We start from the raw sequence: 12,689 nt of genomic DNA, 5'->3' as shown, positions 1-12,689 counted from the left end.
ACGTGTCCGGAGTCTGTTCTCTCGTTGCCCGAATCTAACAGCTACCAGTTGCAAAAATTGAAATGGCCACCAAATGGCAGTAAAAAGTTTCAGAAAATTAACTCTTTGCTGCCTGCTGCTGATCACCCAGAATTTTTCTGACTGAGTTCTGATAGATCTTCTGGAACTCTGGCAATAAATTCTACAGTTTACTTGTGCATTCCACAATCCAACTTTAAGTACATGCCTTTCCCCAGGTTTTCTTAGATCCTTCTTGACTCAAACATTCAACAAACATGTGTATTAGTGAAATTTGTATCAATGCTCACATGGAAAAGAAAGGCCAGGGAAGGAAAATCAGTGATGAACAAACAGCATGCTGTTCTGATCAGGTTCATTAAGTCCTTATGGATGGCTCCATTCAGTATCTTGCATGAACCCGAGAGCTTGTTTTATTTTGACACAAACAAAGAAGAGAAGAAAAATCACTGCTTGTCTTGGAGCACTTTTCTGGCTTATTCTTGGAGCAAATCAAAAATCCTGATTCACTTCATACAATAAAACAAATGTGAATAGGTTTGGTTATCCTGTTCCAGACTAAGGATCTGCAACCCCATCTTGACTTCTAAATAGTTTATGGCAAGCCACAGGTAGACACCCCCAAAGGTGGACGTTCATGTATATCTCAGGAATATGATCAGGAAAATGAGACCTTGGCTGAGAGGCAGGAGGTTCATTCTAGAGCAGGGGTCACCAACCTTTCGGACCTCAGGGACCACTAAATTCATAATTTTAAATCCTGCGGACCGGTAATATGATTTTTTTTAAAAAAGAATAGTATTTAGTGCAATATTAAAAATGCAAATAATTTTTCTGTGGACCACCAACATTTTCTCATGGACCATCAGTGGTCCACAGACCACTGGTTGGTGACCGCTGGTCAAGAGTCAAAAGAGTTCAGAAATGCAAATATAGTCCACGGCATCCAGGAGTCAAACACCAAGAAGGCTGGTCAAGGTTTGTGAGGTTCTTGACACTGTTTGATTTTGATGGCTTTCTTACAGATTTTTCATTAACAAACTAATCATCAGTGCATTGATGAAAACCACCAAGATCAGAGAGCGCAAAGGACCCCACAGTTCATAAATATTTTCTTCTATTGGTCTAGGTTTATTCAGGAGACAGAGCAGGGAGCAATGATACAAGGATGAAGATCTAAGATTGGGCAAGAATTTTTTCCAACACGGAGCTGCTGAGAGCTGTTCTTAAAATGCTTAAATGCAGCTATTACAGATGTTTGCCCCTTTCATTTTTGAAGAAATGAACAGATTGTCTCTGCTTGGTTCTCCAAAGTTCTTCATTGTTGCCAGATTGAGTATTCTGCTGAGATGGTCCCTCATCACCCGAGTCCTCCTGCTTCTGCTTTTACTGATTACTTGCTGAGTTGGCCTCAGTGGGTTGATTACTTACTGACCACCTGAGAAAGGGCATGGACTTCTCAATATGTTCTCCAAATAATGCATGCAGAAGAACGGGCTCTTATTGGTTTTCTATATCAGGCAGACATAACAGCAGGAGACAACATTTGGCTGAGCTGTTTCTAGCTCCTAAGCAGAGTCATGCCTGATTAGTATTTAGACAGAAGACTACTAGCAAATCTTAGCATTCCAAGTTACACGAGAAAGGTGAATAACATTCCAAAACTAAAACCATGGCAAAAGCACTTCCATACAGATGCTAAGGCATTGCATGGGTATGTCCAGGAAATCACTAAGTATCCAGCTGAGATTCAAAACATGCTTTACCTTACTAGGCATCAGGATCATCACCCGATTCTGTTAATGTAACCTTACAATAAGGTAAGATACCTTTATCTTTACCATAAAGATACAGCTAGTATTCCAGGCTGTGCTTCTTGTCTGAACTATGTCTGAACTCTCAAGGCTAACAATTTAAAAGTGTATGGGGCATTGCATGGGTTCTGCACCAATTACTTTCCCCTACTCAATTTGTGTTATTAATTCCCAAGCCCAGCTATGTAATAGTGGCTAAATAAACACCCAGTCAGTGCCCCCTCTCCCCTGAAAATGAGAAGGATATATCAAGGGACCCAAAATACAAGGCTTTCCATTTCTAATCTCATTTCCAGAGCCGGACAGCCCCAGATTCTGAACAAAAAACATTAATTAGTTGCATCATCCAAACTATGCCCACTACTGCCTGCTTAGCCAATATCTGCTCACATACAGATATTCAGGTGGTATTGTAGGAAAAGAGCCTATGAACATCATGCAGGGCTGACGGAAGGAAGGGAAGACCCAAATTGTTGCATGGGTTAATATGATGTTATTGGAGCTGAAAGTAAGGAGTTTGCTCTAGTTTAGGGAGTGACTGGAAGAAATATTAAATATATAAATCTAGAGCTGCCAGATCAGGGCTGCAGGAACCCAGACAACCACCAGAGGGTAACCAAGGAGAACAAAAACTTTCAATTGTCATGTAATAGCCATCCAATTTTTCACAGCTGACATCTGGTAATGTAAACCATATAATTTGTTTCACATTAATACATACCTACGTACCCATTATGCTATTCCCTCTGGGGATGTGCAGCGTTACACAAAGTGCAGGAGCAGAGTAATAACCTGGAAACAAACAGAAAATAAGGACATGAGATGACAAAAAGAAAAAGGAAACATAGCTAAATCCAGTTTACACCATTTATTATACATCTCCATATTTTTCTATCCTTCCTAGAGATAGATTGATTGACTGAATTTTCATAGCTACCCATCTCATGTCCATGTGACTCTAGGTGGCCTATGCAATTAAAACAAAAGCCAAACAATAAATATAATACAACCCTTAAAACCAATTTAAAAGTATAATAACAAAAAAAGGGAAGAATGCAGTCTAAATCAACCATTTAATGGGCTCCATGCTTCTGTGGGATCCCCAGGTCTGATGGCAAAACCATGTCTTAAGGGCTTTCCAGAAATGTGGCAGCCCCTCAAATATTGCTATCATGTCACCCCAGTCCTTCTTTTCATTAAACTAGACATACCCAATCCCTTCCATTTTTGTATGTTTTAGCCTTCAGTCCCCTAATCATCTTTGTTGCTCTTCTCTGCACACTTTCTAGAGTCTCAACATCTGTTTTTATATTGTGGCAACCAAAACTGAATGTAGTATTCCAAGTGTGGCCTTACCAAGACATTATAAAGTGGTATAAACACTTCATGTGATCTTGATTCTATCCCTCTGTTGATGTACCTTAGGATTGTGTTGCTCTTTTGGCAGCTGCAGCATACTACTAACTCTTATTTAAATAATTGTCCACTAGGACTCCAAGATCCTTCTCATAGTTCTACTATTGAGCCGCGCAAACCACCTACACTATACCTGTGCATTTGGGTCTTTTTTGCCTAAATGTAAAACCTTACTTTTTTCACCATTGAATTTCACTTTGTTAAATAGGGCCCAGTGTTCAAGTCTGTAAAAATCCTTATGGATCTTGGGTTTAAACTGAAATTGAAAAAAAAAAAAACCCTGGCAACTATTCCCAACTATGTGACTTGGAGGAGAAGTCAGCTCCTAGGACTGTGCCTATTTCAGCTTATTATACAAACACATCCATTAATGAGAGAGTTGGCTTAGTCCAGTGGTTAAGGCACCAGGCTACAAAGCAGGAGACCATGAGTTCTAATAGGGACTTAGGCATCAAAGCCAGCTGAGTGACTTTGGGCAAGTCATTCTCTCTCAGTCCATCCAACCTCACAGGGTTGGAAAAGCAAGATGAAGAAGGAAGATACTTTGAATAAGTTCTCTGCCTTGAGTTATTTGTAAAAATAATAAAGCTGGGATATATATTAATAAAAATATATATGGAAATTGCAATTGCTATATTTGAACAGAAAATTATAAAGACATTTCTCCCCAAGCTAAACAAACCAACTGATGTAGAAAAATCTTATATACCATTCATTCCACAGTAAAAGTTGATATTTTCCTTGTTCTAGGTATATTATTTATCACACATAGAAGTGAGTTGGATGTTTTTGAACTTCTCTATTTTTCTTCGCAAATAGAATATCCTCGCAAGAAATGGAGAAAAGCTAATTTATTTTCTTCTTCACCTTCTTTACTGTCGGAAGAATGTAGCTCAGAAGGTCTTTTAACAATTTCCCTAGGCCAATATATGCAGCAAAGAGGAATAATTCAAACAAAATGTTTGATCCATACTTGATGCAACACTGATGCTAGAGAAATACTTTTTAAATTGATTTAACAGGTAGTAAGGTGCAACAGAGATTGTCATCTAACTTTTTTTGAATAATATTAACATGCTGTTACATTCCCCTTGTGTAATTAGGTTACCCAATGTCCTATACTCTATGGGAAGGCATTCAATACATTAGTGCTCAATTTACTCTCCCTTCAATTGCGTTTGCTCTGAGAAATAAGAATAATATTAAAAAAAGAAATGATTTTGGTTGATAACAATCTATAGGTACTACTGTGAAAAAACCCCATAGACTTAGTTACAGCTACCCAGTAGCATTGCCCCCCATTAATGTTTCTTGATGTGATCACAATCAACTGTCTGTTACATGTTGATAACTAATTTAAGCTATTTGGCATCCCTTTCTTTTTTGCTTTCTTTTTTCTTTTCGTTAAAGCAGATCCACTGGATTATACCCAAGTCAAAGCTGGATCTCAGCAATATAGAATGTCTGGCCACTTACCAAACAAGCTACAATCAGTTGCAAGAATCTGGTAGAACTTTTTGCGTAGTTATTGTAGAACACCTGGAAGAGATCAAAATTGTTAAGAAGAGGAAACAAAAAAGAAAGACTGCAGGAGGGTGTAAATGTTCTTAACCTTTCCAGATGTGCGAAAAGTAAAATTGGATTCCCGAATGTTGAGTGTTAGGTGCAGTAAAAATGCTTTTTTTTTTTTTACCTTCAGTGAATTTATGACTTTTGTATCAAACTCCAAAGTGCTGGTAATCTCCTAGAACAAGAAATATTTGTTCTCAAAAAAGATTGCAGTAGAAACATATGTGCTTGCTAGAAGATTTGCGGACAGAGTAAGGAAAAGAGAAACACCATTAGCTTCACAATGTTAAGCTATTGCTTTGGAAGTGTGATAAGATAGCCAACAAAACAGCAGGCAATTGAACAAAAAGTCCAAACTACCTAAAGTAGGGATGTGACGAAGTGTACTGAAATCAAAACAAATATTTTAGTTTAAGGCGGTGTTTCTGAAGTTTAGCAACTTTAAGATATGTGGACTTCAACTCCCAGAATTCCCCAGACAGCTATGCTGGAGAATTCGGTGAGTTGAAGTCCACATATCTTAAAAGTTGCTAAGCTTGAGAAACACTGATTAAATGCTTGCTTTTGAGAGACCTGTGTGTTGTTTGCCATACCTGACTCTTTTGGGGGGGGGGGGGGAGTGTGTCTTATACTCCAAAAAATACGGTAATACAATAAGTCTATAGAGCAGTGGTAAGATTCAAATTTTTTTACTATTGGTTCTGTGGTCGTGGCTTGATGAGCATGGCGTGGCTTGGTAGGCATGGCTTGGTAGGTGTGGCAGGGGAAGGATACTGTAAAATCTCCATTCCCACCCCACTCCAGGGAGAGGTTACTGCAAAATCCCCATTCCCTCCTGATCAGCTGGAACTTGGGAGGCAGAGAATAGTTGGGGGTGGGGCCATGTGGTATTTACCAGTTTTCTGGACTACTCAAAAGTTCTGCTACCGGTTCTCCAGAATTGGTCAGAACCTGCTGAATACCACCTCTGTAGTTAGGAAATGAAATGTCTGTAAGAAAATGACCAAGCCCAGAGAGCATCAAGGACTCCACAGTTCAACTTTGAGCTACAAATATCCTCTTCTATCAGAAACACAATTCCCTCAGCTTTTTAATAACAACATTCAGATTTTGCATCATGCAAAAGCATTTTGTTTATTCCGAATGGTTGTGATTTATTTTGAAATATCACTTCATTGGACGTTTGAAAGGTTCTAGGAACTGTCTTGTCATTAATCACTTATTGGATGCTACAGGGAGCACTCTATGAAGGGGAGCATGTTATTTACATTTTCAGGACAGAGGAGGCATTAATGGCTCCAGAAGTTTATTTAAGCAATGTTTAGCCAACTGGGAAAAATATGAAAGTTACAATTTAAAGGTATTTAAGGAAGTAGCATAGAGGTGGAGGGTGGGGAGGAGAAGGGAGAATCAGCAGAAAATGTATGGATACAGTATGTAGCATTTTAGAGATGCAACATTTCCTTAATCTATATTGATAGAATAGTTTGGAATGACAAGTCCATGCACATTTATTTATCTGTTTGTTTGTTTGTTTGTTTATTTATTTATTTATTTATTTATTTATTTATTTATTTATTTATTTATTTATTTATTTATTTATTGCCTTTATAATTTTTACAAATAACTTAGGGAGACAAACATGCTCAACATGCCTTCTTCCTTCTATTTTCCTCGCAACAACCTTGTGAGGTGAGTTATGCTTAGCGAGAGAGTGACTGGCTCAAAGTCACCCAGTTGACTTTCATGGCTAAGAGGGGACCTGAACTCACGGCCTCCTGCTTTCTAGCCTGATGCCTTAACCACTGTCCAAAACTGGAGAGACATGTGTACATTGATACTAATCTATAACAAGAAAAAAAAGGTTAATTCAGTTTCACAGCTGAATTTGGCATTCCTTATTCTTTTGACAGCAAGGTAAAAGGCAGATTTTTGCTAATCCAAATTAGCAATAAAAATGCTTATGAGCAAATGTATAAAGGGGCTCACTAAAGCTACCCATTTGCAGAATAGATGGCTTTAACCACTTTACATAATTATTTAAAGAACAAGATGGTCTGAAAACCTGATTTGTGAGTGAAACCAGTGTGGCAAAAACAGATTGCAAAGCATCTTAAGTATTCATTTGGTTTCCCAAATGCCATAAAAATTTAACACTCCTATCTGAAGGTTGTATGCAGTGTCTCCAGAGAGGCAATACAAATTAGTTTGCCTCTACCATGAAACTACAAGACCAACACTTTAAGTTTGTCACACTTTGCTGTCTATTGTGATACAACACTTTATATCTTAGGTTCATTTCATTTCAAATTATAGTGGTACTTTTAATCAAGGTCTTTGTTACAGAGAAGTCCTTGTCTCTTCTAAAATGTTTTTCTTTCTTTCTTTAGTCCTCCAGCTTCATCTCTTTCTGTGGTTTACTCCCTGGGATAAATCTCCAATTCACTTTAAATGCTCCGTGATTCAACAGATCATCTGTCTTTACAAATACAATTAGATTAGATGGATACAATTAAATTATAATTACACTTAGAATACCACAGATATTCTAATTCTAATAGTTTAGCATTTGAGAAATAAATAATTTTTCTTATGCTTTTTTCATATTAATTAGCATTTACTCCTTCCTTTGACCAGTTTCTTCAACTTTAACATATTCCTCCTGTAACATGTCAATGGAAGAGAAAAGAAGAATAGAGAATAAATAAATTGTGGTGTGCTTCTGAATAAATATTCACAATATCTTGCTACAAATCTTAAATTTGTTCTTAAGTCTCCATATTGAACAATTTTATCCCACATATATTTCAAGCGCATATTCTATACTTACTTGCCTACTTACTTACCTTCAATGTTTGTGTTCTTCCTCTTCATCCACCAATGCCAAATCAATTTATAATGGTTTTAATTGATTTACCTAAAACCATATATTCACATATGTAGCTACAGACACATAAACACAAGCTTAACCACTTAAATCCTAAATTCACAAATCTCAATAATCTTTAAATCTACCATTCATGTGCTTCACTACAAATATTTAGAGGAACCACAATCCTTTCTAGATGCAATACAAAGGGAACTAATCTCTGCATTAATGTTTTGTTCCTAACAGCGATGGAGCTTCTCCACTCTGACCAATGCATGCAACTAGGGGCCATTTTTTTCTTTTGGGGAGAACAGTTGAGAGTGTGCAACAGCAATCTGGTCCAGGGCTGCAACCAATCAAACTGACTGACAGATTCTTAAGAAAGATCCCAAGCTTGCTCTGGAATTCAAATCAGGTTCATCAGTCAACTGTTCTGGGTCAATCTAACAGACTCTGTCTCTCTGAGAAAGTGGGTGGTACCAGTGAGCCAGGAGGCAATTAAAGAATGCAAAGGACTTGTTAAGTAATTAACTTCCCCGTTAGAAGAGCGAGTATGCAGAGAAGCATAATGAGAGTGATATGGAATAACACGCACAAACCAGCATACAAAGACACTGAATAGTATAAAAATATAGTAGTTTACTATGTAGAAATATAGAAGTATTCAGAGTCCGGTTAACAGTCCAAGTCATACACACTTCAGTCAGTCAGTTATCAATATTCAGTCTAGCACACAAAGTGGCTAACAGTAGCAAGACTCAGTAACTCACGAGCAGTATCAAACACTGTCCACGATCAGCATCAAACAAACAGAGAGAGAGAACTAACAGTCATTCTGGCTCCCTCTTATAGCTGCATGAGGTAACAAACCAATTACACCTCTTAAGCATTTAAAGTAACAGTACAGTAATCATAGCTTATATACATTGCCAAGCCAAGCCTAGGGTTACACCCCTAACAGGACTGATGGTAATATCATCCATCAGTGAGCCGCAGTGGCACAGTGGTTAGAGTGCAGTACTACAGGATACTTCTGCTGACTGCTGACTGCCGACTGCCTGCAATTTGGCAGTTTGAATCTCATCTGACTCAAGGTTGACTCAACCTTCCATCCTTCCAAGGTGGGTAAAATGAGGACACAGATTGTTGGGGAAAATATGCTGATTCTGTAAAACGCTTAGAGAGGGCTATAAAAGCACTGTGAAGTGGTATATAAGTCTAAGTGCTATTGCTTTTGCTATCCAATGCCAGACTGCACTGCAATGCCCCATGCTCTAGCATACCTTCAGAATGTGCTGGCCCTCTTTAATATTTGGAACATGCCCATGATTGCCATGTAAGTCAGGAATTCTGGAGCCATTTCAGACTCCACGTTACCAAGTGGCAAGTTAAAGTCCACATGGATTCAGGGACACTATAATGACAGCAAAAGAGGTCCGTCATATATACCCCTCATTAAGTGGTGGGATGCTGCTGGTTTAACAACCGGTTGGGTGAGGTGTGCACATGTGTGCACCTAAAGCACTTGCGCACAGCACTAAAAATAGAGCATTTAGAAGCTCAGTTGCTTATCTTCCAAATCAGCAATGCCAAGTAAAACAGTGAAGGGGAAGGAATCAGCTGTGCTGCACGATTAAGATGAGCTAGAAAAGAGGAAATAAAGGACAAGATAGGGCAGGGGCGGATGGGCAGGACCAACTGATCGTCAGAGCTATCAGTTTGCCTGAACTGGTCCAAACCGGCTGAAAACCACCTCTGTCCTCATTCAATACCATTATAACTTTGCACGATCACTAATTGAGTGGATGTTAAACAATGATCACTGGCATACATTTACCTTATCGCCTTAAATTCGTTATAATTTATGAGATGTGGACATTTGTGGCCTCTGACTGTGTTATAAACAATGGCAGAGAACAGAGAACTATCAACTGACCCATAAACTACCTAGGCACATTTTAGTCTAGCTTAGTGTGTTGTGTGAATCCAGTCTTTGGGTTTTCTTCTCTTTGTTTTTACACAACCTTTGTCATTGTTTCAGACATCGGGCATTGCAATGCACAGCACATCACATCCCAATAGAAATGCTATGACATGATATACTGTAGTTCAACTCATACATTTAGAAAACGGGAAGAAAGAGAGAGAAAGATGGCTTTCCAATTTACCAGTGAAGGAGCATCATTTTTTCCTCAGCAAAGCTTTGGAAAACAACCCTATGAATGATGTGCTATTGTTCCCGTGGGCCAATTTAGAATAAAACCAAAGAACAGGATGTGGTATTCAATGTGGCTCTCTCTGACCTTGGAATTATGGCAGAGCCAGTTTTAAAACAAAAAAGAATCATGTGAGAAAAGTGTTATTTTCTAACCTTAGTGCCACCAAAAATTATGAGTACGGCATTGTTTCCCAGAAATCTTAAAAAAAAAAAAAACCTATGCTTTTTCAGGAGACAAGTGACTTTATGAATAAATGGGACTGGACTTAATATTTATTTTACCTTTTTATCCTTTGTAAACTGTTCAAACCCTTTGTGGAATTAAGTGTCATATATAGTAAATTGCAGTAGTGAAATAGATAAAGTAACCTTCTGAAGTAATATTAGTTTTGGGCCTATAAGATGAAATATATTTCAAGATGAAACAATGTCACTTTTACTTAGAATGATTAACTTTGGGTTACAGTGCAATCCCTAAATAATCGAAGCCTGAAATGCTAAATCCCTGCCAGATACTACTATGTTTTGTGGATCACTGCTGCATAAAGGTAGCGAGGAATTCACTAGTACAACAGCATGTACAGCATCTCTCCGGGAGTGGGCTGCTATGAGTTTGCCTGGGTTGGGGAGAACCTGTAGCTAACGTTATAGCTGGTTCAGAGAACCTTCAAATCCCACCCCTGGCTGACTTCTAGCCACCTCCTTTAATTACCACATACATTGAGTTTAGCTATGGGTTTAGATGTCAGTATAATGCTTTGAAGAGAAGGGCAATATGCCTACTGAAGATTTGGAGAGGTCTGGGAATGGGAGACCCAAAGTGGTGAGAGGAGTAGGTAGCTCAACCCCATGATGGAAAGACAGGGCAGCCTGAGGCCTACAGATCCATATGCAGCACCTGGTTTCCATTAGGCCATTTTTTTGGTTTTCTGATATTCTACCTGAAATAACTATTTTTACCCTTATATATATAAACTTCAATATAACTTTACTGGCCCATTTCCCAAATTATGAAAACGAGAGAGAAAGAGAGAGAAAGAGAGAGAGATTCCATATGTTTTGTCTGCTTTGCCAACGCATAGATTTTGTTGATCCTTACAGCAGCTGGTTTCATGGTCAAGATTGTTCCACCATTCCTCAAAGCATAAAGAAAATGAACAAATGTTATTACAGTCATTCGATTCAGAACACAGATTGGAACACACAGTCAAGCCATCTGCATTTAAGACTGATTCGGTTTTTATTTCAGCACAATGGGTCATGTGAATTGACCCATAGAGTCTTTAGTTTTTGCTGTTCAGTTGAAATTATTTTCCATCCATGATCCTTTACTGCTCTTCAGAAAACAGTAAGTCTAAACTTGACCACTTTTACCAACATTTTACAGAATGTAGTCACAATACCATGTTTGTCTATCAGATAAAATCATAAAACTCCAGAGGGATAGCTAAGATATGTGTGAATAAAATATGCAACAAATTATACGGTGGAATGCATATTGTGGGACGTACACAGTATTTGTCATTTGGCTCCTTTGTATTTATCATGAGCAAATTAACATGTTTTAGTCTTTCTCTGGTATTTCATTCATTTTTCATATTAGTATCACAATTTACATTTTAAGGTATCTCTTCTCTAAAAAATTCCCCCTCTTCTTTTTGTTTTTGTCCCTTAAACATAGGCAGTTAATGATGGGCTAACACCGAAATGAATAGAAAGCTAGTGAATTTTAGCAGCTCATTAAACTTTCAGCCTATCAGAGCATTTTGGGGGGGATGGAAAGATTAATATTAGGGCTTCATTCATGTTACTCATTTTCAACTAAGGTGGTCTTCACAAGCCTTAACTCTGCTTTTTTGTGTTAATAGGTAGAACACTTTTGTGTTGATCTTGCAGCACAACTTGGAACTCTTAGGACTTGAATATAGGCTCATGACAACCAATCTGATACACACTTTGGGATAAACCTTAACTTTTGAATTCTACACAATTGGGGCAAGTTTATGTCTCAGCAACACTTGAATCTATACAAGACGAAATCCCTACAGGGACCATGTTTATTGGTACAAATGACACATTTTCTAAGGCATTTCTTTGCTGGGGGAGGTGGAGGGGCGGGTAGTCATGTCTATTTCTGTGATATTATCCCATAATACTACCCTGTTTCCCTGAATATAACCCCTCCCCAGATAATAAGCCCAATCAGGCTTTTGAGAGCATACACTAAAATAATTCCGCCCCTGAAAATAAGCCCCCCCTGAAAATATTGCAATGCAGCAGCAGCTCACTGCCTCCTGCACCTCAAAACTAATAAGACCTCCCCGAAAATAAGGCCAAGTGCTTATTTCGGGGTTAAAAGAAAATAAGACCCTGTCTTATTTTTGGGAAAACATGGTCAAAGATCTTGTGCTATCTTCATTAACCAGTTGACAAGGCTTTAGTAAGCCATTGTCCACAAGCTACAACCCTAACACAATCAAATCCTGCCAGTGAAGAGGAATCTTTCCAGAAGGAGTCAAACATCCTAACCAGACGTATCAACTTTCTTGGAACCGCAGCAAAACCTGTAATCACAGGCATAAAAGTTTGCCCACCCCCAAACCAAGTTCTTATGGGTTTTCTCCAGGAGAAACTAAGTTTTGCCAATGTGTCCTGGCACAGGCTCAGCACCATGTCCAGAAACAGCCCAGCAGGTGAGCCTCTTGGCACCCTAAAGAAACAGAGTCTATAAACAGTAGAGTCAGCCCATATGGACAAATTGATGGCCAGTCTTCAGTGTCGTGGC

The 12,689-nt window shown here is 38.5% G+C and overlaps 1 long non-coding RNA gene across 1 annotated transcript in view; it reads right to left on the bottom strand.

Moving 5' to 3' along the window:
- Positions 1-1,329: 1,329 nt before the first annotated feature.
- The window catches only part of LOC309388382, a 28,061-nt gene continuing 16,701 nt past the window's right edge, over positions 1,330-12,689 (bottom strand). The window contains exons 2-4 of the long non-coding RNA XR_014174770.1: positions 4,725-4,787; positions 2,554-2,624; positions 1,330-1,456 (exon numbers count right to left, since the gene is read on the bottom strand). This is a non-coding gene — a long non-coding RNA (uncharacterized lncRNA). The remainder of the gene's footprint in view (positions 1,457-2,553; positions 2,625-4,724; positions 4,788-12,689) is intronic.

The sequence above is a fragment of the Natrix helvetica genome (genome assembly GCF_964273705.1).
Source record: "Natrix helvetica genome assembly, chromosome: 2".
NCBI lineage: Eukaryota > Metazoa > Chordata > Lepidosauria > Squamata > Natricidae > Natrix > Natrix helvetica.
The sequence above is the reverse complement of the archived record's forward strand: the minus strand, read 5'-3'. Positions and strand labels throughout refer to the sequence as shown.